Below are 24,291 nucleotides of genomic sequence, written 5' to 3'. Positions count from 1 at the left end.
GCCTTAGTTTTATTTTATGAACCAAATTCTTTTACTTCAACATGTAGACTTGCTATTTTCCCTTCCGTTGAGCCCTTTTCAAAAGAGGTCATGACCTTTGCTTATAGATGCAATGGAAACGGGTGAGCCTAAATGAAATAAAACAGACGATCCGGAGGCCATATAAAGTGTCATTTCAACTAATGTTCAAAATCCCATGCAGTTGATTATAAGTCTTAGATCCTGGCAGGTTATCAGGAAGATAAGAATGGATAAATGGTGCTTCCAGTGTTTGGACCCCACTAGGTGTAAGATGAGCCTCCAACCTCGGGAGCAGATTCCTAGGATTAGAAATAAGAAACTGGACATACCAGGGCCGTGCAAGCTTTGAGAAATTTCAATTTGGAAATATGTAGGGAACCATACCTGAGACTGAAGGTATGCCAACTTGGTCTTTTAATCACCAACCTAATGACATAATTACTCACAATCCTTTCACATATTTAAGAAATTCTTAGCTTATGACCTCATCTGTCTGATGGTCCTTAGGTGACTCCAGTGTTGAGGTTTCTGGGCATGAACTGTGCTTCCTGGAATCCCAGGTCAGCGCTTAGTGCCTTGCTGACACTCACGAAATAGTAATAATCCTCTTGAAAGTAAAAACATGCAGTGTGTTTGGAAAAATCTTCTCCTCCATGTCAAGTACGTTAGATTTTCAAAATAATGTATGGCTCATCTGTTTAACCATTAGAAAAAAAAGGAGTTCTGTCTATTTGAAATCTTTGGTCAAATAAAATTCAGCATAGAGGAAAAGCTTTTTGTCTACATGGCACAGTAATTTACTTTATTACTTATCACATTAGTCAGCTATTGCTGCAGTCATGCTGTGTAACAAAAGTTTTAAGCACACCCAAACTCAGCAGCTTAACATGTTTATTTCCTGTTCACGGGGTAGGGGTCGGGGGCTGGGGTTCTGATGATCTCAGTTAAGTTTGGCTGTACTCGGTAGCTTGGGTCCAGGCCTGTTCCACATGTCTCCTCATCCTCCTTGGCCCAGCAGCTTCCTGGAGCATCCTCATTTTATGGCAGATCACCAGAGAGCAAAAGGCAGGCCAAACAACACAAGCACCTTTAAAGCCTTTGCTGGCATCATATCTGCTCACATTCCGTTGACTAAAGCAAGTCACAGGGTCAAGCCCAAGGTCAGTGGAGCAGGGGAGCACAACAGCCCAAGAGGGAGGGGGAGGGGAGTAAATATTTGCTGAACAATACTCCAGTCTCTCACAATTATCATCCCTAAAAGCCTGTGTTATGGACTGAATTGTGTCCACCCCCAAAATTCATATGTTGCAGCCTGAGCCCCCAATCCCTCAGAATGTGACTGCATTGGGAAATGTGGCCTTTAAAGAGGTGATTAAGTTGAAATGAGGCCATGAAGGGAGCTCTAATCCCAACTGGCTGGTGTCATTATAAGAGAAGGAAATTTAGACACATAGAGGAAAGGCCATGTGAGGACACAGCGAGAAGGTGGCCGTCTGTAAGCCAAGGAGAGAGGCCTCAGGAGAAACCAAACCTGCCGACACCTTGACCTTGGGCTACCAGCCTCTTGAACTGTGAGACAATAAATTTCTCTTGTTTAAGCCGCCCAGTCTGTGGTATTCTGTTATGGCAACCTGAGCTAATACAGCCTGTAAACCCCTTGTGGGTGACTCAGGCCTGTGTCTTACTCATGGTGTTGTCTTCCCCCACAGTACTTAGCACATTACCATGTATACATATTTATGTATATTTGGTGAATGAATGAAATCTTCTCTCAGTTTCAAAATCAATAATTAACTTATTTTATCAGCCAGACTCATGGTTGCAAGTGTTAGAAACCCATTTAAAGTTTTTTTAAGCAAAAAGGAAATCTTTGGGGTCAGATGACTGGCGTAGCTTCTAAAATGTACAGAGTGATTCTAAGAACCAGGGCCTCACCTGCCGGATCCTCTTTCCATGGTCCCTCACTGAGGCACTTGGCCTTGTTTTTGCAGAGAAAATGACTACCAAGAGAACGACAGATTATATTTTCCAAAAGTGATGACAACAGTATCTCCCATCCCAGCTGCTCATCTTACAGTGTGACTTTGACATTCCTCCCGTTGAGAGGTAGGGTCTGTGTTTTCTGCCTCTGAATATGGGTGGGCTTGTGACGACAGTGGAAGTGACACTGTGTGACTTCTAGGCTAGGTCATAAAAGACGATACAGCTTCTGCCTTGTTTGCTGGAACATTGCCTTTGGAGTCCTGAGCTGCCATGGCAGAAGTCCGAGGCTGCCATGCTGTCAGGAAGCCCAAGCTACATGGAGAAGCCACATGAAAGTGTTCTGGCCAAGAGCCCCAGCTGAGGTCCCATCTAACAGCCACCACATGTGAGTGAAGATGACTCCACATGACTCTGGCCCCCAGCCATTGAGTCCTTCCTGTTGAGGCCCCAGATATTGGGGAACAGGAACAAGTCCTCCCCATGGTGCCCTGTCCAAATTCCTGATCCACAGAATCTGTGAGCATGATAAATGGTTCTTTCATGCCACTATGCTTTGACATAATTTGTTCCATAGCGATTGTAAGTGGAATACAGAGCCCAGGATTACACTCTTACAGCTACCACTCTTTAGAAAATTCTGGGAAAGGTCTCCAATTGGCCAGGCTTGGGTCACATGCCTACCTCTTGAGCCAACTGCTCTGTCCGGGAGGAAGTAGAGTAGCTCTAGCCTACTTTATGTGTTCATTCCTGGGGGCGTAGGCAGGGATGTTATTACGGCCACATACCAGACGCCTAGGGCTAGAGTGATTCATCAAAGGTGGTAGGGGTGGTCTCAGCAGAAGGGGTATGAGAATGTGTTCTGGGCAGACTGAAATAATAGCTATATTCTGTCACCTTTACTTTATTTGGTAACCTTTTTTGGGGGGAGAAGGGGAGGTTTAAGATAGTTTCCTTTAAAAGAAGATCGGAGACCACAAGCTGTGTGACTTTGAGCAAGTTACTTTGCCACGCTGAGCCTAATAAGAATTTTTTTTTTTTGTACTTCTCTGGCAAGTTGTTAAGAGTGTGTTAGAAACGCTTTTCACTTTAGTCAAAATTTACGTCAGGTCAGTCATCACTTGGAAGCAGGGACTTCAATGTTCTGCTGAAGGGTCCACATTGCTGTCTGCATTAATTTCCACATGGCTTCCGTCTTTCCCTTTTCCACCCCAAAATACACACACACACACCAGTCGCACGTGATGTGCACACACACATATTAAATATGTATTTTTCATATATTCCAAAAATAACCAAACCTTTCTTCTTTCCTGAAAGCCAGTAATATTTTTGCAGCCTAGAAATATCCTTAGGGTCAATATCCTCTATCAGGGATCGGCAAACTTTTTTTGTGACAGGCCAGAGAAGAAAAGTTTCAGGCTTTGCAGGCCAGACAGTTTCTGTTGTGACTACTCAACTCTGCCCTTGCAGCCAAAGCAACCACAGACGATATATAAGCAAATGGGTGTGGCTGGGTTCCAATAAAACTTTATTTATAAAAACAGGTAGTGGGCCAGATTTGGTGCACAGGCTGTACTTTGCACAGAATCTATAGCAGCACTGTCCAATAGAAATATAACGCAAGCCACATATGTATGTAGCTGCGGAGAAAGGCGGTGTCTCCCCAGTATCAATTCCCAGCCTGCAGTAGCATCAGCTCCCCTGTTGTAGGAGAAGGTATCCAGGCAGAGCATCAAAGATACGTGGATGCTGGAGGAAGGAAGTTGTCAGAGTACAGTGAATTGTCTCACGTAGCTGCCCGCGAACTCAGGCAGGCCCAGGGCGTAAGGAGTGGGGCATCAATGGTGTCTGCCTTGGGGAGCAAACCTAAGGAAGAAACCTGTGCCTTGGAAGGTAGAACAGTGAAATGGGGGAGGGGGTACCATGCCACTGGAGATATCATGGTGCTGCTGGGTCAGGGCTTTCCTGAAGCCAGATCTAACTCTGGACTCTAAGGTTATGTGAACCAGTACATTCCCCAATAAGTATGTAAGCCAGTTTCCATGGGGATTTCTATGTCTTATCACGGAAAGCAGTTTTTACTACTCTACAGGTTAATTAGCTCAGCAATTCTTCGGATGCTGAATAACCTTACTATGAGAATTGAGATTGGCAGAGGTGTGGAGATTCTGTATAAGCGTTTCTCAGCCCCTCTATATTTGATAGGATACTTCCCTCCTACTCCTGCCCCTCAAACAACAAAACGAACACCACCTTTTTGGTTTTCAACCCTATGTCAGTAGTAAAATAAGACTTAAGAAACACCCTGGGGAGTTTGGTTAGGATCTATTTCTGAATTGCACATGGTCCAGCCTGTTGACTGAAGCAAAGTGTAGACAGAAGCTACACCATCATTAAAGAAGGTGGGGTATATATATATGTATATATGAATATTATTCAGCTATTAAAAAAAAGAAGGGAATCTTGCCATATGTGACAACATGAATGGACCTTGAGGGCATCGTGCTAAGTAAGATAAGTCAGACAGAGAAAGGCAAATACTGTATGATCTCACTTATATGTGGAATCTACAAAACCAAACCAAACCAAACAGAATTCATAGAGAACAGATTGGTGGTTGCCAGAGGCAGGGGATGGGGGTGTGGGTGAAATGGGTGAAGGGGCTCAAAAGGTACAAACTTGCAGCTATAAAATAAGTAAGTCATAGGAATGCAATGTATAGCATGGTGACTATGCTATACATTAATAATAGTTAAGAATAGTGCATTGCAGTATTTGAAAGTTGCTAAGAGAATAGACCTTAAAAGTTTTCACCACACACACAAAATTGTGTAACTATGTATGGTAATGAATGTTAACTAGACTTACATCGTACTGATCGTTTCGCAATATATACAAATACGGAATCATTCTGTTGTATACCTGAAACGAATATACTGTTTTATGTCAATTACATCTCATTTAAAAAAGAAAGACAGAAAGGAACCATCAGTCCCAAAGAGACCAGGGCAGGTATGGTAGGTTGTTGGGTCCCTAAACACCCATTTCAACTCTCCTCTTGCTGACAGTCCTTTAGAGCAAGGCCCTACATTCAATAACGCGCTTTCCCAGACATCTGTGCAGGAGAGGTGGCCGTGTGACTCCAGTCCAGCCAGTGGGACACAGTCAGAAGTCACCTATCATTGCCTCTTCTGCTGCTTTCTCCTTTGGCTGGAGTGAGGGGCTGGGGCTGGAGATGCACGCGTCATTGCCACGTTCCGAGGAGGGGGAGACGGGCAGGCTTCTTCTTGGCCTTCGTGGGCCACCCTTCCAGACCTGGACTCTATTACCCCGACTTCTTACTGCCTGAGATAAATCAGTGCCTTTACCATTAAGCCAACAGCCACAGTTGTTGCGTTTCTCTTATGGGCAGCTGAATGCAGTCCTGTGTGATACAGAATCATATAAGCCTCTTTACTTTTACCAGGATGTTCCTTTACCACTTTCCCAAGGATCATGGGCACGTGGGAGACCTCAGAGGGCCTAAACTGTGGCCAGGGCAACAGATGCAAACCAGGACAGATGAAAGTAGGTAGAGTAGGGCTAAATGGCCGTGGGAGGACCTCTCCAAGCTTGTTTTTAAAAATCTTCAGGGAATCCAGGGGAGATCATACAGGCTTGGTGGTGAACCCGGAGCCAGTTCGTCCTCCTCACTGGTATAGACTCTTGGTGAGTGAAAGTGCCCAGATTCCAATTCCAATGCATGGAGGGAGAGGGGTCCCCCCCTACCTGCTCCAACAACAAGCAGTGCCTGGGACACCAGCTGGGTGTCCTACAGTTCAACTCAATTCTGACACCATCTACCTGGAGACAGCGTCAGATCCCACAGGTTAAGGGCTCAGTCCCACAAGACTGCCCTCTGCCTCAGATGCCAATTGCAAGTCCAGGTTGTCACCTGTGCCTCTGACCTACTGGCTATAAATCAGAGGTTCCCACGACCTCCTTCTTGGGTTCAATTAATTTGCTAGAGCAGCTCACAGGACTCAGAGAAACATTTTACTCACGAGATCACTGGTTTATGATAAAAGGCTACAACTCAGGAACAGCCCGATGGAATTGATGCATAGGGCAAGGTGTGGGGAAAGGGCACAGAGCTTCCATGCCCTCTCTGGGCTCACCACTCCCCCCACGTCTCCACGAGTGCACCAACCTGGAAGCTCTCGAAACCCTGTCTTTTTGGGTGTTTATGGAGGCTTCGTTACACAGGCACGATTGATTAAATCATTGGCCATCAACGACTGATTCAACCTCCCTCCCCTCTTCCCTCCCAGGAGATCAGGGGGTGGGAATGAAAGTTCCAACCTGCTAATCACAGGGTTGGTTCCTCTGGTGACCAGCTCCCATCCTTAATGAGGTGTCCAAAAGTCATCTCGTTAACATAACAAAAGACACCTTTTATCACTCTCAGCACTTAAGAAATTCCAAGGGTTTTAGGAGCTCTGTGCCAGAAGGGGACCAGACCAGATCTGTGTTTCTTATTATAAATCACGAGATGACAGTGAATCTCTCTTGGACTCTACCAGCGCAGAATGAGCCATCAGACGCTAAACGACTATCCCAAGCTACACGATGGGGAACATCTCCCATTGCTCTAGGACCTGGGTGCTCATCAAACCCTTGTCCCACATGAAAAAGGCCTTTCGTTTTAGCTCCTGTGCTCTCAGGCACCCCCATCATTCTCTCCACTTCTCTTTACTGCTAGTTTATGGCATTGAAAAAACAACCATCGCGACAAATTGCCTTTTCTTCTTGCCTTTCGAGAAAGAAACCTAAGTGCTAGTATTATTTTCCACTTTTAATCACAGCTTGACAGAGATGGAAAGTTAAGTCGTGTAATTGCTTTTGTGTTTTGTACTTCTTTTCACTATTTTGGAAAAAAGAAATAGTTCAATGGATAAAATGTGGGTTTACACCAGACCCCAAACATCACGAGCATTAATGGCAACCATGTGTTATTCCAGAGAATGTGCACCTACTTTGTGGGAGGAAGAAAAAAATACGGCGCTGCTCGGCTAGTGCACAGAGGAAACCAAAGAGTTCCAAAGGCATGTTTGGGGACGGAGAGCTGTTTCAGGTATCTCAAAGTAAAAAAGATGTATTTTGTAAAAACTTAAGATGTAGATATTACCATGGGCGTACTTGCAGCAAGATTGCCTTCCCCAAACTATTAATTCATAAAACGTCTGTCTCCTAACTGGAAGGTGGGGGTTGCCTGGAGGCACATCTGGCCCATCCCACCGCCTTCTGCCTGGATTGTCCACAAAGCCACTGGGCCAGCATGTGGCCCTCTGTGCAGAGGCCAAGAAGAGAGGCTGCAGACAGGTGGGGCTGCAGCTTGGCCACAAAGTGCTCCCTACCGCCACCAAGAATGGAGCTGGGGTGGGGCTCTCCACCCAGCACGAATCTTTCCCCATCTCTCCCGTTGCCAGAAGCCTCAGGTGGGCTGGGCTGGCAGAGGAATGAACTTAGCAGAGACCCACTTGGTTCCAGGAACCATGACTTGATACCGCTGAATCACGATTGCCTGCTGGAAGGGACAGTGCAGCCTTAGTCTTTGTATGTGTGAATTTAGTGTCTGCTCGGGGGCTAGAATCAGAGTTGTGGTTGGAAGCACCCAGCCCCAGATTGTAAAGTGGGTAGGAATTTTTGCTTGGTCACAAAGTCTGGTGTGCAGACACTAATGCTCTTTATTTTCCTTTTTCATTCTTTTTTTGCAGCCTCTAAATTTTTATTAACATGCGTTTTTAAAAGCAAACATCCATACTAGTGTGTGTGTGGGGTAAGGATGGGAGAGGAGGGCAGGGCAGGGCGAAGGAATTCTGCTTTATTGGTAATAAAATGCCAGAATTTTTTATTTATGTATTTTTAAAAAATTATTTATTTTTGGCTGCGTTGGGTCTTTGTTGCTGCGTGAGGGCTTTCTCTAGTTGTGGCGAGCAGGGGCTACTCTTCGTTGCGGTGCGCGGGCTTCTCACGGCGGTGGCTTTTCTTGTTGCGGAGCACGGGCTGTAGGTGCGCGGGCTCCGTAGTTGTGGCACGTGGGCTCAGTAGTTGTGGCTCGCGGGCTCTAGAGGGCAGGCTCAGTAGTTGTGGCGCACGGGCTTAGTTGCTCCACGGCCTGTGGGATCTTCCCGGACCAGGGATCGAACCCGTTTCCCCTGCCAGTGCAGGCGGATTCTTAACCACTGCGCCACCAGGGAAGCTCAAGCGCCAGCATGAACTAGAATTACCTTTGCTCTTGAGCTCTCGTTTCCACTGATGGTGAATACTGTCAGCGTGCCAATTCAACCCAGCTCAGCACTTCCTGTTTAAAGGTGGTCCCTCTCAGGGTGAATGTGGCACTCCCTCGTCCTCACATCCTCCTTCCCTTCTCCCAGGGGTAATCAAGGGCTGACCCCTGGTCCCGGCCTGAGGAAGGGGCCCACAGGCCACCATTGGTACTCGCTGACTTCTGCCCAATTGTGTTATTCATCTCCAGCTGCATACGAAACCACTCCAAAACTTACAACGAACACAATATTTATTTTTCCTGTAAAATCTGCAATTTGAGCAGGGCTTCGCAGATATTTGGTGTCAGCTGGGGTAGCTTGAAGGCTGGGGGTTGGAATCTCTCCGAGGCCCCCTCAGACGGTGGCTGCCATCTGGGACCTCATCTGGGACCTCATCTGGGGCTGTCAGATGGAACGCCTACACGTGGCCTCTGCCTGTGGTCTGGGTTTCCTCACAACATGGCAGCTGGGTTCTAAGGGTAAATGAAGAGAGAGGGGAGGGGTGTGCCAATTTGCCCTTCATGACCTAGTCCTTAAAAATCGTGTGGTATCACTTCGTCACATTCCGTTTGTCAAGGTGGTCACAAAAGCCCGCTGAACTTCGAGAGGTGGAGAGGAAGACTCCACCTCTTGAGGGGGGAAATGGCACATACTAGAAGAGCATGTGAATTCATAAGTGTTGTAGAGGCCACTCTCCAACTACGGTCTGCTACACCCTCTCTTCTCCATGCATTGGCCGTTGATCTTTTTAGAGCTGCCACCATCTCTGGTTCATTAAGTCCACTCTAGTTCCCTCACCGCTACCCAGAGGCCTCTTGGTGTTCCAGCCTCACAACCACGTCTGTGCCCATCTTGGGGATGGAAACATTTATACAGCTCTATTTCCTCATGCTTGAGGACGCTGTTGGCCTCCAGGCCTCCTGGGCTGTAGCTGCCCTGCGGCTCCGGCACCACGTTGGATGTGAGGCTTCTCCGTGTAGCTTCCAACCATCCCTGGTCTCCTCTGCTTGAGCCCCAGCCTTCTGGTGCCCATTGCAGCCGGCAGGGAAGAGGCAGCTACTCTTCTGAGGGCAGACTCCACATTCAGGGCATTTATTGTAAATTGTATCCACCGTTTCATTTTACCCCTTATTGGCCAGAACTTTGTCACATGGCCACATCTAACTGGGAAATGTAGACCTTATTCTGTCAAACCGTGGGTTCAGTGAAAAACTGGAAGTTTTTTTCTCAAGGGAGAAAAGAACGGGTTTTTCAGGAGAACTCCTATCTTGACAACAGAGGAAGCATTTAACCTGAGCGCTTCAGGGTGAGTCAGAGTCAGCAATGATAGAACCAGGGGAAGAGTATTTTAGGCAGAGGGAACAGCAAAAACAGAGGCTCAGAGGCAGGAAAGAGCATGGCCTATTCGAGGTACAGGAGTGTAATTAGTGAAGGGTGTGACCTGTGGAAGTGAGGGCAGGTAGACAGGAGGAGAGAGATGAGATGAAAGGAAAGGCGGGTAACTACCAGACCATGCGGGGCCATGTTGGCTAGGATCAGTAGTTTGGATTTTATTCTAGAACACGTTTCCGAACGGACTCTTTGATGTCTACAGTTCCCACAATTAGCAATTTTTTTTTTGGTGCAAAAGTCCATTCAACACAAATATTTATTGAGCGCCTACTCACGACAGGAAAACAGAAGGCATGTGGCAAGGTAGGAATAGCTTAATATTTGGAGTATTAGCATTTAGAAGGTACCCAGTTTGGTCAGTGTATTAGCTGAGTGTCCCTGGGCAAATTACTTAACTTCTCTGAGTCTCAGATTCCTTGCTAGGCAACGTTGTGAGTTTTTAACAATATAATGCGTGTAAAGGTTCATGGTGAACTCTAAGGAGCCTCGTGTACACTGTGGTTATTGAGATATTGTTACAATATTGGTGTAAGTTCATCACACTCTTTCTGGAGTACCAAAGGGCCAATCTGAGGGTAGGTGGTGGAGGGGAGAGGATGGATATAGAGAAGGACCCAGCAGGGAGAGGGCTGAAGGGAGGGCCCCTGGCATGGTCACCAAGCACTGGGCCCTGAGGTGTGCAGTTAAGGAGGGACAGCAGGGGATACCAATGAGTCACTCTGGCAAAACTGATGCCCATCTCCGCCTCCCCTCAGCCCATCACTATTGATGCCCATCTCCGCATCCCCTCAGCCCGCCTCTGAGTTCACCTGCAGGTACGCTGAGCTCTTTCTAGAAAGCCTGCAGGGCTCGTCTCTCTTTTCTTCTCAGCCTATGGACTTTCTTTGGCATCAGGGATCTTGCTGGAAGCATGCAACCTGGAAATGCCATGGAGTTAGCATCCTGGGGAAATTCTCAACCCTGCTACCCCAAGTTGGGTGTTTGGAACGGGGGATGTGTTCTCATGTGTGCCCCACATGGCCTCTCAGGGGCTCCCGGGTGGGGTGGAGCAGCTGCCCTCAGTGGTAACTTGCTCATCAACACCCCCTGAATACGCTCTCCTCTTTATCTCACCTCCCCACTCCCTCACCGTGCTTCCCGGGGTCACCTTCCCAATAAGCGACCTGCACCCAAATTCTCATCTCAGGCTCTGCTTTGGGGGGAACCTCGGCCAGCTCTCCATTCCCGACCCCCTTCCCCGATACGTAAGGCGAAAGGGCACAATTATAGGTGGCCACGTGACCCACTGCCAGGTATTGGCTCATAAGCCAAAGTCTTTTGGAAACTTTCTTGGAAAGCTTTCACTTCTTTATAAAAGGAACAGATATTTTTGGTGCTGGAATACCTCCCCCACCTTCCTGCCTTGACCATGAACACGCTTTTAGAGCTGCCGCAGCTGTCTTGAGGCCAGAAGGGAAGGCCAAGAGGATAACAGAAACGCTGGTGTCCCTTATGTATTAAGTCACCGAGCTCACATCTATAGACAGCTAATTCTAGACTTCTTCTTTTGTAAGGAATATAACCCCCGGGTTTGTTGAGGACGCCGTTCACGGAGTGCTTGGTTACTTGCACCCTAATGCAGACCTAACTGATAACAGTTGCTCAGGGTGCCAAGGTCAGTGGTGGCTGCAACCTAGATTTTCAAGTCGTGGAGCCGGTGAGTCAAGCTGCTCTGCAGCAGGCTGGCAAATGTTGGAGCAGCACAGCCGCCCCTGCCCCGCCAACTCCCACTCCTGTTCTTGCCTCTCTCCAAATCCCACGGCTTCTCCCAAGCGGGATGGACGAGGCTCCTCTTGGGAATTCTCAGGCTTAAAGGTTGAGGAATGCAGGTGGCCTCGGAGACCACAGGCAAGTCTCTGACCTGCGTCACTCACCTTCCAGCCTCTGTTTCCTTCTTTCTTACTTCAGATTTACAGAGAGAGCAAGGTCGGAAGCGAAAGGATAAGAATCTATCCAATTAGGGGGACAATTCCCTGATTCCCCTGTCATTTACATTTCTTCTTTACTTTCTGTCTCGTTTTGTCTTAGAAAGCAAGCCCGTGAAAACTAGCCTTGGGATTTCTTTGGACTGAATCGCGTACAGTTGTTCACTGGCACTAACTGAGAGCCTGGATTGCTCCGGGCTAGGGGAAAATACCAAGGAGATGGAAGGCCTGTCCTGTCCTAAAACGGGGCCCAGTCTAGTTGGAGGCAATGGAACCTCCCAAGAGGGCCTATAGTTCAGGAGGCGTGATCGCATAGGGGTCCACGAACATATGTTCTGGAATGGATGACCTGCATCGAGCAAGGTACTTAACGTGTGTGTGCCTCAGTTTCTTCCTCCGTAAAATGGAGAGAATCATTGTACCTAATCCTTGGTGCCATTGGTGCAAATTAAGTGAATTAGCCGTGATGATGATGATGATGATGAAAGTTATGTGTTCATTCACAGTGCCCAAGGCAGTGCTTTGCACATTCGAAGCTCCAGGAACAGTTTCCTTTACCCAACACCTATTTATGAGTATTCAGTACATACCAGGCGCCGTGTTAGGTGCTGGAGGTACAGTGGCAAATTAGATAAGGCACCTGTCCTCATGGTCTGCCAGGGACAAGGACATGAAAGTCATTACACCTGTGACAAATAAGGACTCCAGTCAGAGGGCCTGGCCCAGGTCCAGGCCTTGGGGTGTGAAGGGGGTGGGCTGCTGAAGCCCAGACGGAGCGCCCCTAAGTGGAGGCTGGAACGGGGTCCAGATCCTGTGCACCTGGAGGGTTAAGTGTAGGCAGACAATCAAGGTCACATATCAGTGATTGGGTTCAAACCGGTGGAGAATTCTGGCAGGGGGACACAGGGCAAGGTGTGTGAGAACCACACCCCGGGCCTCCTTCTGACCTCCTCTGCCTTGCCCCCTGCCCATCGGCAGTGTGGACGGATCCGGGGCCCCCGCGGGAGCCAGGCGACGATCTCCTGCAGGCAACAGTTCTGATCCAGCCGTGTAGGAAGATTAGCAATGGAAGATTAATTTCTCCTTGTCATTTCCCCAGGGGCCTTAAGCAATCTCGGGGGCAATTTTCCTCGCCTAGAACACCGCCCTCGGGAAGCTGGCTGGGATGGGCTGCGGTGAGGCGCCGGGTGAAGGACAGCCCTCGAGTCCCAGCTTCGGAGCTGGGTGGCGAGCCAGAGAGAAGTGTGCCCGCTGAGCAGTCATCACCGTCCTGTAATGGACGCTGAACAAAAGAAAGGGAAAGCACGAGCATCGCTTTGCTGTGCGGGCTCTCCATTTGGCTAAGGAGTGTGAAGGACGCTGGAAACGGAGCTCCCGGACTTTCGGTGCTGACAGCCGCAGGGAGCCGGCAGTCTTTGTCTCCAAAGAGATTTCTTTTCACAGTCGCGGCTTTGCCTGGAGGGCGGGGTGCTGAATCCAAGGCCACAGTTTCTCCTTCCTGCTAAAGAGAAGGAAGAGGGCAGGGCTGTCTTGTGCTCTCCCACGGGGGAGTCTGAGGTCAGATCTTAGGAAGGACTTCCAGGTCAGAAGGGTAGTCTTCACCCTGGATTTCCATTAGAGGCTTTTCAGTGAGACCCAGAAAACTGTTGTTTGGCATGAATTGGGAGATGCTTAGGCTGGAGGGTCTAGGAATCGTCTGAAGGTTGGGACAGGGTGCGTCCCACAGACGATTGTGTTTCCCGGCCACCAAGTGGCTGTGCCCTTCAGCCACTCAGCTGCACCCCATGCTGGGCCATGGATCCCCCCGCCATTGAACCTTTATTGAGCACTGATGGTGCTTAAAATAGGGCTCCACCAGTGTGACGTTGGATGTGGTATTAACCTCTCAGACTCCATTGCTTCATCCCTAAAATGGGCTTGATAACGTCTTCCTCGCAGGCAGATGGACAGCAGTGAGCTAACGTATGTGACGCAGCCAGCATACATGGCCATTGCTTCGGACAGGGTGCCTTCAGCTGCGACGAACGGAAGACCCAGCTAAGAGTGGCTTCACAAAATGGGACTGCGTCTCACAAGAGAGCTCCTGAGGCAGGTTCACTTTGGGGGGTGGGCTGGGGGCGGGGGTAGCATCTCTCTGCTCCACTACCCTCTGCTTGTTGGAGGTGACGATCCTCATGGTGTAAAGATGACTAAAGCAATTCCAGACATCACAGGTTCAGTTTAAAGAAACTGACACCTCCTTTTCTGTGGGTAGTGCATTCTACTTCCAGTCTCATTGTCTAGGACTGGGTCACAAGGCTGTGCTCCACCAATCTTTGGTAAAGAATATGAGGTCATCATGGTTGGCTTGGATCAAGCATAACTCACCCCCTAAGAATGCGAGAGGGTCCCCTTCCCTGATCACACTGCAGGATGAACACCAGAACAAAATTTGGGCTTGGCCATCGAGGAAGATGCAGTGACCTTGAGGGCATAGAAGGAGAGAACGGACCCTTGGATAAGCAACCTGTAGTTTTGGCCACAATTACCTGCCTACCTATTTGCCTTTTTATCCTTTTTTCTTTTTTCTTTTTTCTTTTTTTTTTTTTGCCTTACCAGGCAGCATACAGGATGTTAGTTCCCCGACCAGGGATCGAACCTGTGTCCCCTGTAGTGGAAGTGCGGAGTCTTAACCAATGGACCTCCAGGGAAGTCCCTACCTTTATATGCTTGACTGTATGTCATATTTCCTTGAATAGAGAGAGTATAACCCCTTGCTGGCAGGAACCTCTTGGTTTTTCTATTCCCCAGGCACATAGTAGGTACTTCATAAACATTTGTTATTGATGATGATGACGTGTATCAATGATTTCAAACATCGTGAAGCAGTAGAGTTTGTACATATTTCTTTTTTTGAGAGCGGGAAGGGACTTTAGGAAACAAAATATAATTTTTGAAGCAGTACCTCAAGCATTATTCTGAAATTCATTATGAGATCAAGGAGGAGATACTACAGAGAAATAAAAGTATGTTGTTGTCTGGTGAGAGGAAGTCAGGAGAAAAAAATAAACAACATACATCTAAGGAAATATATATATATACACATACAGACTTTTTTTTGGTCCAGCTTTCACTTCCTGCTTTACCAAAGTAATCTACACTGAGAATTCCGCCCCCCTTCCCCCCACCCCGCCCCATAGTAAAGTGTTTTTTTACAGTTTGGTTAACCAAACAAATCAATAGTGGCACCCAGTGGCTAGAAGGGTTAATCAGGGAACAACAGTTTCTTTTTGCATCTCAGTTTTATCAACCAGAGCTGCATTTAAAAATTAAACCACTGAGTCAAACATTGAAGGAAATGTCTCTTTGGGCTTTGACTCTGGTAGCATTTTTTTCCCACGCTTCCTTTCCTCTTAGCAGCCAAGATCTTGTGGGCTCATCCTCCACCTTGGAGCCCAGAATTTGGTGGGGGGAGGGGTCTTAGAAAAACCTCTGTTGGCTGGCACGGCTATGGGGATTGTTAAAAGCCTGTTTATTCTATGTCCTCTCTAGAACCAAGCGTGTGTAATTATGTGCATTGCTGGAGTTCCAGGTCTTTCCTCCAGAGGACATTCACCCCTAAAGTTGCTGACGTCTGGTCCTTACCGGATTTCAGAAGGCAAGCGATCCAGAGGAAACCAAGACCTCTGCCAGTTAACAGGATAACCAATTAACCAAACCAGTGAGAGGGAACACGGGAATGCCCGTATCTAGCCTTGGAGTTCCATCTTCATTCTTCTAGCAGTTAGCAGGGAGAACATGTGACATAGGCCAGACTGGTAATTCCTTACTCACTAGGCTTTGCAAGGTTCTAAGTCCTATTTATTGAGCTGCATGGACTGTGCCGCTGCCTCAGAAGGGAAGGTAGGCCCAAGTTACACGCTGACAGAGGAACGAATTATTTTGTGTTCCAAACAAGCTGTAAGATCCCCATGGCAGAGGCCATTCACTGTCCCTAAATAGCTCTTCCCCTCCTCCCCGCTATTTATAAGTAATAAAGTAATAGAATTTTAGCTGGGCACATAGCCTCCTGGAGAAAAAAAAATTTTTCCCCAGCTTCCTTTGCAGCTAAGTGTGGCCATGTGACTAAGTTCTGGTCAGTGGAATGTAAGTGGAAGTCTTGCATGCAACTTCTGGGAAGTGGGAAGTATCCTTAAAAGGAGTGGTCTTTCTCTGTTCCTTCTAACATTTGCTTAGAATCTAGTCCTGATGGCTGGAGCTCAGGCAGCCATCTGGGACTGTGAGGTGGCATAGAATGGTGAAGTGTACCAAGATAGCAGAAACACAGGTCCCCGAGTGCCGTATCAGTTCTGGGCACATTATGGACACGCTTTTCCCCCTAGCATTTTCCTACTCAAAATGTGGTCATGGACCAGCAGAATCAGGATCATGGGAACTTGTTAGAAATGCAAATTCTCAGGCCCTATCCCAGACCTACTGAAACAGCAACTCTGGGGGTGGGGCCCAGCCATCTGTGTTTTAACAGGTCCATGGGTGATTCTGATGCACTTTATAATTTAAAAACTGTCGTAGACTATTAAAGTATTTTCCTGTTTTTTTCCTATTAAGGTATTTGCATTGATTTTTCCCCAAATTATTAAGAAAAAGTATTTAGAACTAGGATACCCTAATACTCCTTCTGTCTTCTATTTTCCCCCACCTAATTTAAGAGGAGATATTATCAACATCAATAAAATTGTGAAAATACATGAATTATGTATGGGTGAGGGCAGGACTCCTTAAAGCATAAAATTTAGACCAAGCAAGAGCAAGACTGGTCTCACAAACTAAAAATGTGCAAGGATAAGCAAGTTGAGTTCATGGAGGACAGTGTGATAGCTAATTGCAGGTGTCAACTTGACTGGGCCACGGGAGCCCAGATATTCGGTCAAACAGTATTCTGGGTGTGTCTTTGAGAGTGTTTTTATTTATTTATTTATTTATGGCTGCGTTGGGTCTTAGTTGCGGCACACAGGGTCTTTCGTCGTGGCGTACGGGCTCTTCCTTGTGGTGCACGGGCTTCTCTCTAGTTGTGGCGTATGGCCTCCGGAGTGCGTGGGCTCTGTAGTTGTGGCACATGGGTTTAGTTGCCTTGTGGCACGTGGGATCTTAGTTTCCCGACCAGGGGTCAAGCCTGCGTCCCCTGCATTGGAAGGCAGATTCTTAACCACTGAACCACCAGGGAAGTCTCTGAGAGTGTTTTTGGATGAAATTAACATCTGAATTGGTGGACTGAGTGAAGCAGATTGCCCTCTGTAATGTGGGTGGGCCTTACCCAATCAGTTGAAGGCCTGAAGAGAACAAAAAGGCTGACCCTCCTGGGGGTAAGGGGGAACTCCTCCTGTCTGGCTGCCTTCTGGCTGGGACATCTGTTTCTTCCTGCTTTTGAACTCAACTGAAACATTGGCTGTCCCTGGGTTTTGAACCTGAAGACGTTCAGACTGGAACTATACCATTGGCTCTCCTGGGTCTCCAGCTTGCTGACTAAAGATCTTGGGACTTGTCAGTCTCCATAATCATGTGAGCCAATTCCTTAAAATAAATCTCTGTCTCTCTACACACACACACACACACACACACACACACACACACACACACACACACTATTGGTTCTGTTTCTCAGGAGAACCCTAATACAGACAGGGAGGCAGTGTGACAGAAAACAAAGACCCAGAGAGCCCCGTATTCAAATTCTGGTTCCATTACTAGCTAGGTGTGAAGTTCTTAACCTTCTGAATCTCACTTTCTTCATTTGTAAAGTGGGGCTCATCATACTTCCTTTTCCAAGATTTTTGACAAGACTAAAGGAGATAATGTTTGTAGAACACCTGACACAGTGCCTGGCACATAGTTGAATGCTCAGTAACTGACAACAGTGACAAAGATAATGATTGTTATTATGGTAACGATGATGAGTCTAGATCCCTAGTGGATGAATACGAGAAGGGGAAGACACATCCTGAAACTTTTAAGATAATGTTTCTTGGCTGGGATTTTTCTCAAAAGCCATGAGTAGGAGAGCCATGTCTGACCTTCTGTCCTTGTCATTATTATGCATCATTATCCACATATAGAGGTGATGGGAGGTGTGGAAGCCAGTCTCCAAGGTGGGCCCAATGAGCCACGCCTAGTATTCCTGTCCTTGTGCAACCCCCTCCTACACTGAATCAGGGTGGATCCACTCGGAATCTACTGTGACCTGTAGACTCCTGCAGGTGTGCTGGCATGTGACTTTTGAGGTTGGTTATAAAAGATATTGCAACTTTCTTTCTTTAAAGAATTCTTTTATATTGAGATATAATTGACATATAACATTGTATAAGTTTAAGGTGTACCACATGTTGGCTTTATACATTTATATATTGTAATATGATCGCCATCACAGCATTAGCTAACACTTCTATAACATCCCATAATTATCATTTCTTTTTTTTAATGGAACAATTAAGATCTAGTCTCTTAGCAACTTTGAAATTTATAATACAGTATTGTTGTCTATAATCACTAAGCTGGGCATTGCAGCTTTTGCCTTGCTCTCTCTTTTTTTTTTTTGTGGTACGTGGGCCTCTCACTGCTGTGGCCTCTCCTGTTGCGGAGCACAGGCTCCGGACGCGCAGGCTCAGCAGCCATGACTCACCGGCCCAGCCGCTCCGCGGCACGTGGGATCTTCCCGGACCGGGGCACGAACCCGTATCCCCTGCATCGGCAGGCGGACTCTCAACCACTGCGCCACCAGGGAAGCCCTGCCTCGCTCTCTTGTGTAGCTTGCTCTGGGGGACGCTAGGCGCCACGTTGTAAGGACATTCAAGAAGCATTGTGGAGAGATCCACATGGTGAGAAACCAACTAGCCAGCACCACCTTGCCAGCCATGTGAGTGTGCTATCATGGAAGTGTATCTTCCAGGCCCTGACTTCATGGCTTTTAACCAAAGCCCCAGACATCATGGAGCAGAGACAAGCTGTCCCCACTGTGACTTTTCTGAATTCCTGACCCACAGCAATTAAGAGATGTAATAAATTGTCAGAAATTGTCTTCATATGGCATTCTCCCTGTGTCTTCACACGCATTCCCCTTTCTCTGTGTGTCTGTGTCCAAATTTCCCTCTTCTTATAAGGACACCAGTCCTATAGGATTAGGGCCCCACCCTTATGACCTCTTTAACCTTGATTATCTCCCTAAAGTCCCTATCTCTAAAAACAGTCGCACTGGGGGTTAAGATTTCAACCTACGAATTTGTGTGTGGGGGGGACACAATTCAGTCCATAACAAAGTGCCTCAGTATAGATAGCTTGTTTTAAATCTATACTGTAGAAGAGGTGGGTTTCCATTTGAAATACACTAATGAAGGATGCACACCTCTGGGATGGTTAGTTAACATTCGAAAAACCTGAATCGGAAATCCACAGTCCAAAGACACTACTACACATCCGCCATCTAAATCTGTACCAGAGGGTTCACTGATTAGCATTCTTAAATGTTAGAAAAAAGTTTATATTGACAAAATAAGTGGTTTTCAAGACATGGGGCTTGGCTACGCTACTATAAATAAAGTAGATAACCAATAAGGACCTACTACAGAGTACAGGGAACTGTCCTCAATATTTTGTAATAACCTCTAAGGGAAAAGAATCTGAAAAAGAATATATATATATATATTCACTGTGCTGTACACCTAAAACTAACACGGCATTGTAAATCAACTGTACTTCAAAAAAACGAAAGACATGGGGATTGGCAAGAAATATTGTACTAGCACCTCTGTTGCTGCCTGAATGGGGTCTGTGAATGTGAGGAACCCGGAGGGGAAATACCCTGGGGTGTGGCATCCCAGGCCACAGACTTCGTTTACTCCTGTGGCCTGCCACCTAACAGAGGACATTGTGCCTGTTCTAACCGGAGGGTTAGTCGGATCCTGCCACTTAAATATTGTCACTTCTATATCCAGCGTAGCTTTTAGCCAGATTGGGTAACTGGTTTTTGTGCCTGCTTGTAATAAACGTTTTTATGTGTGATTTCTGTTAACAGAACACCTGGTAACAAGGTTGTGCGAGATGGGACCAATAGCCTTTGATCCGCACTAGACCGCAGTTCTTGACTTGCGGTTCAAGGATAGAATTCACAGGGTTTGTGAATTCGATGGGGGAAACACGGCATCTCCATTTTCACTAGCCTCTAACTACAACTTAGCATTTCCTTCAATTACTTACATAGGCAACAAGTCTCAGTAGTATTAGCAGATATCTTAAAATATCACATATGCTCATCAACACTGTGAAATGATGGTAGTCATTAGATCTGCCACGGATCTTGTTACTTAACGATTTACTAAAGAAGCCCATACGTACGTATCTATAACACAAATTTGTTTGAATAATTTGATAAAGATTTCAACCTCCTTGGTTTCCTTTGTAATCCGATGTATTTATTTATGGTTAAGGACCTCTGTTCTGGAGGCTTGTGACGTTCACCAGATAGTCCCCATATACCATATACACTCAAGGCCAGGCTTGTCATTAAGACAGCGGTGATGGGAAACTCATGTTTCCAATTGTCTCTTGATAATTTCAATTTGGGGGCTGACTTCGGCTCAGATCTGATTAGATTATGGCTGTTTCTGCCACATGATGTGGCTGACAAAGAGCTCATAGTAGAAGAAACATCTGCTCGGCCTCCATCTTGTTCAAGCGTGCTTGTATTATTAGTATTATTTTTAACACATGGTTTCTTCGCAGGAATCTTTTTAAGCCCTATGGCTCATTTGGGAGTTAAGCTAAAACTAGGTCATATGATCAGTAAATCCACATCACTAGGCACCTGTAAGCCGCAATGCGTCACAATATGCTGACAGTGGAGGACGGAGTGGGCCTCCTGCCCTTCTCCTGAAGCCGCGTGCGTGCCACCCGTGACTGCGATTCACAGTCCTACTGGCCAGGTAAGGGCATCCTTAAGTGGCGATCTGCACAGTAAACATAGAGACTAGTCACATTGATTTTAATCTAGAAATAAAAAGAAATTAATCTCCACTAATATTTACATTATGACTTTATGTAGATTTTTTTATCCTAAAAACATAAGGGAGAAATGAAAGCTGTTGGTGCACCCCAGTGGAGTGTCAAAGACCACGACTCTGCAGCATTAAGCCTCTGGTATTAGCATTTTGGGGGCGGTCACATGACACAAGAAATTCATCTGGCATTTACCAAAGCCCCTAAGTCATAGTTATCCATACATTCGTTTTGTTCATTGACCCATTCATTCAACAAGTATTTATTAGGCACGATTCCATGCCACACTCTGCTAGGTGCTCAGATTCAAAGCTGAAATCATCTATATTTTCCACCCTCCCTTGGCCACAGTGCCAGGAGAGATGGCAGTGACCAGTCCTGGGATCCTGGGAGAAAGGTACCTAAGTAAGTGGGTAGGGGGCACAGGGACCAGGTAGGAGTGCTGCTGGCCTGTCTGGACTCAGTCTGGAAGGGACCCCTGGTCTGGAGAGAAGAGGTGTGGGATGGGGAAGCTGGAGAGGGTCTGCCAGACTCCCAGAAGGAGCTTACAGTGGGTGTCGGGCAGTTGTTCATCATGGCGGGTGGGCGCATCATGACAGGCAGCAGGGCGGGACCAAAGCCTGGTCCACAGGGTCTTGTCTCCTTTGGAGGACTCTTGGTTGTATCATGGAGCAATGGGATGGATTGTTTTGGTGCCTTTTTTTTTAGGCCACAGGCAGAGGACTTGTTATTTCTTTCAACCTGTTGAGATATCTTCCTATCCTGATTAGTCCTACATTTTATGCCACGAAAGTTGCAGAATGGGACTGCATTACCTAATGTGAATCACTAAAGGTGGCCAGTTCCACCGAAGGGAAATGTGTTAGGTTGTGACCGACCTAGGTTCTTGGACTCTTTAAATCAATAGAAATTGTCAAGAGGCCATAGGAGGAATTCAGGCGAGGCTTTAATGGGACTCGTGCTGCAGCACGAGGGAGCGAAAACAAGTAACAGGTGTCCTTGCTGGCTCCCTGATTGGGGGGATGAGCTGGTTCCTTACATAGGGTGGGGGTAGGGGCGCGTCCAGGGGTCGGGCCAGAGGGATGGCCTGGGAGGTCTGCCCACCCCCTTGGCGGTGCTGTGCTCAGGGATCACGCACAGTCCCCTGCTTTTGCTCCTGACACCTCAGAAGTGGCACTTGGGTTTTTGCTCTTTTTGTATCTTGTTGTTCCTAATTTGCCCCAACTGGGCATGCGTGCAGTTACTTTTAGCCCCTTATAGTTTTTTTTTTGTATTCTGTTGCTCGAAGGTCCAGGTGCCAGCACTGCAGCAAAGGGTCCTAGGTCCCAGCCTGTCTCAAGGTGACAGACACTTACCTGTGCTGCAGCTCTGGGGTGGGACTGGGGTGAGAACGCAAACCACTCGCTCTCCGTTTTGGTGTCATTTTGACTTTAAATAAACCGCTGAGAGAAAGACTACACAGTGAAAAACATCCCTGGCCGTAAAACATATCATGCTATGCTCCGAGGTAATGGCAAAATACTTCCCTATAAAAAATGAAAAAGGAATCTGTGTCATCTAATTATACCCCAGCAAGCAAGTTCTTGTTCAATAAAACAATGAACATTGCCAACCACCAGTTTCCCTTCTACACATGAGAGCACCTGGACCCAGACATTTGGAATTTCACATCGGGGAGACTCTGAGATCGTCTGATGATGGAGAGTTTGAACTTCGATGATTCTTCTTCCTTTTTAGTATGATAAAATTGGCCTAGATATTTCTGCCTTCCCAAATATGCATGGGGATGTGGCTGTCGGTGGAGGGAGGCAGAGGCGGGAGCCAGGACCTTTCATCTTTGTATGGAAAATTGGAATTCAGCTCAGGCTGTAGTCACCGAGCTTTATTACCACCTTTCTGGCTGCCTCTGCTTTAAGAAGGTTGCTGCAACCCACACTCTTTCTCAATTTACTAGATTTGCACTGTGTCCGGACACCTCAAGTCCCTCTTCCTGGCTTATCAAGAGGCTTCTGAGCAGCTCCTATCTAGGCTGGTCGCTTCTTATGCTTGGAGCTCAGCCGTCACCCTGAGGTTGCCTCCTTCATCATGGAAATTCCCTCTGCCTCTATCTTGGGTGGCATCCCCAGTTCCCTGGATTCCGCGTGTTCCCCTTTCTTGATGTTTTCCAGCATTTTGGTGGACCATCTCCTCCAGTTGCTTTCTGAGAAAGGATGCACAGGCAGCAACTTTGTGAGACCTTGCATGTCAGAGAAGTTTTCTTTCTGTGCTCACGCTTAACCGATCGTTTGGCTGGATATAGAATTCTAAATTGGATTACTTTCCCTTAGAATTTTGAAAGGCATTTTTCTATTTTCTCCCAGATTCCAGACTTGCTATTAAGAAGTCCAAAGCCAGGAATGTTCTCAATCCTTTGTATATAGTATATATCTTCTCTTTCGAAGCTTTAAGGGTCTTTGTCTCCAGTGTTCTAAAAATTCATGATGATATGTATTTATGTGAGTCTGTTTTCATCCATTGTGTTAGATACTTCTGTGGTCCTTTCCACCTGTAAGATTGTGTCCCTTAGGGATGGGAAATTTTCTTGAATTATTTCTTTGATGCTTCCTTCCCCTCTGTCTCTCTTTCTAAAACTCCTTTTTTTTTTTTTTTTTTTTTTGGCGGTACGCGGGCCTCTCACTGTTGTGGCCTCTCCCGTTGCGGAGCACAGGCTCCGGACGCACAGGCTCAGCGGCCGTGGCTCACGGGCCCAGCCGCTCCGCGGCATGTGGGATCTTCCCGGACCGGGGCACGAACCCGCGTCCCCTGCATCGGCAGGCAGACTCTCAACCACTGCGCCACCAGGGAAGCCCCTGCAGGCTAAAGTTTGAGAACCACCACTCTATGCTGATCTAGGTAAGACTTTTAATTGGCAAATCTCTGATGTCGGTATTCGATCTCCTTCCTAGAGGGTCCAAGCCTGAATATCAAGTTTCTGGGAGTTGAATGAGCAGGGAAGCTTGGCTGGGGGTACAGTGTTCATTAAAAAAAAGACTTGTATCTAATCTCCCTGTTTTCAATTGGGCATCCTACTTTCAACTATGCTTTATATCTCTATCCAAAAATAGAGATATTTTAAATTTTTTTAATTTTAATATTTTTATTTTTTTAATTTTCATTTTTAATTGAAATATAATTGGTTTACAGTGTTGTGTTAGTTTCAGGGGTACGGCAAAGTGATTCAGTTTTATATACGTTCTGATTCTTTTCCATTATACGTTATCACAAGATATTGAATATAGTTCCCTATGCTATACAGTAGGTCCTCGTTGTTTATCTGTTTTTTATACAGTAGCGTGTATCTGTTAATCCGAAACCCCTAATTTATCCCCCGCCCCACCCTTTCCCCTTCGTTAACCATAAGTTTGTTTTCTATGCAAAGACCCTTTTTAAAACCCTCTCCAGATACTAAATAAAAGTCCAGTCTTCTGTCTGAGACGAGGGTGAGGGAGTGAAGGGACAGTCACTTAGGTTCACAGCACAGGGAAAGGCATCCGAACATCTGACTGCTTCTTAAATGGACTTTCAGTTGATCCTCCTGTTCTTAGTACCAGTTTCACCTC

The 24,291-nt window shown here is 46.7% G+C and overlaps 1 long non-coding RNA gene across 3 annotated transcripts in view; it reads left to right on the top strand.

Moving 5' to 3' along the window:
- LOC137217207 (uncharacterized) overlaps window positions 1-24,291 on the top strand; it is an 81,625-nt gene that overhangs the window by 10,193 nt on the left and 47,141 nt on the right. For all 3 annotated transcript variants that reach the window (XR_010940054.1, XR_010940053.1, XR_010940055.1), the window contains exon 3: window positions 2,013-2,132. This is a non-coding gene — a long non-coding RNA (uncharacterized lncRNA). The remainder of the gene's footprint in view (window positions 1-2,012; window positions 2,133-24,291) is intronic.

Source organism: Pseudorca crassidens, chromosome X (genome assembly GCF_039906515.1).
Source record: "Pseudorca crassidens isolate mPseCra1 chromosome X, mPseCra1.hap1, whole genome shotgun sequence".
NCBI lineage: Eukaryota > Metazoa > Chordata > Mammalia > Artiodactyla > Delphinidae > Pseudorca > Pseudorca crassidens.
Note: the sequence above shows the minus strand (reverse complement) of the source record. Positions and strands in the feature narration are given on the sequence as shown.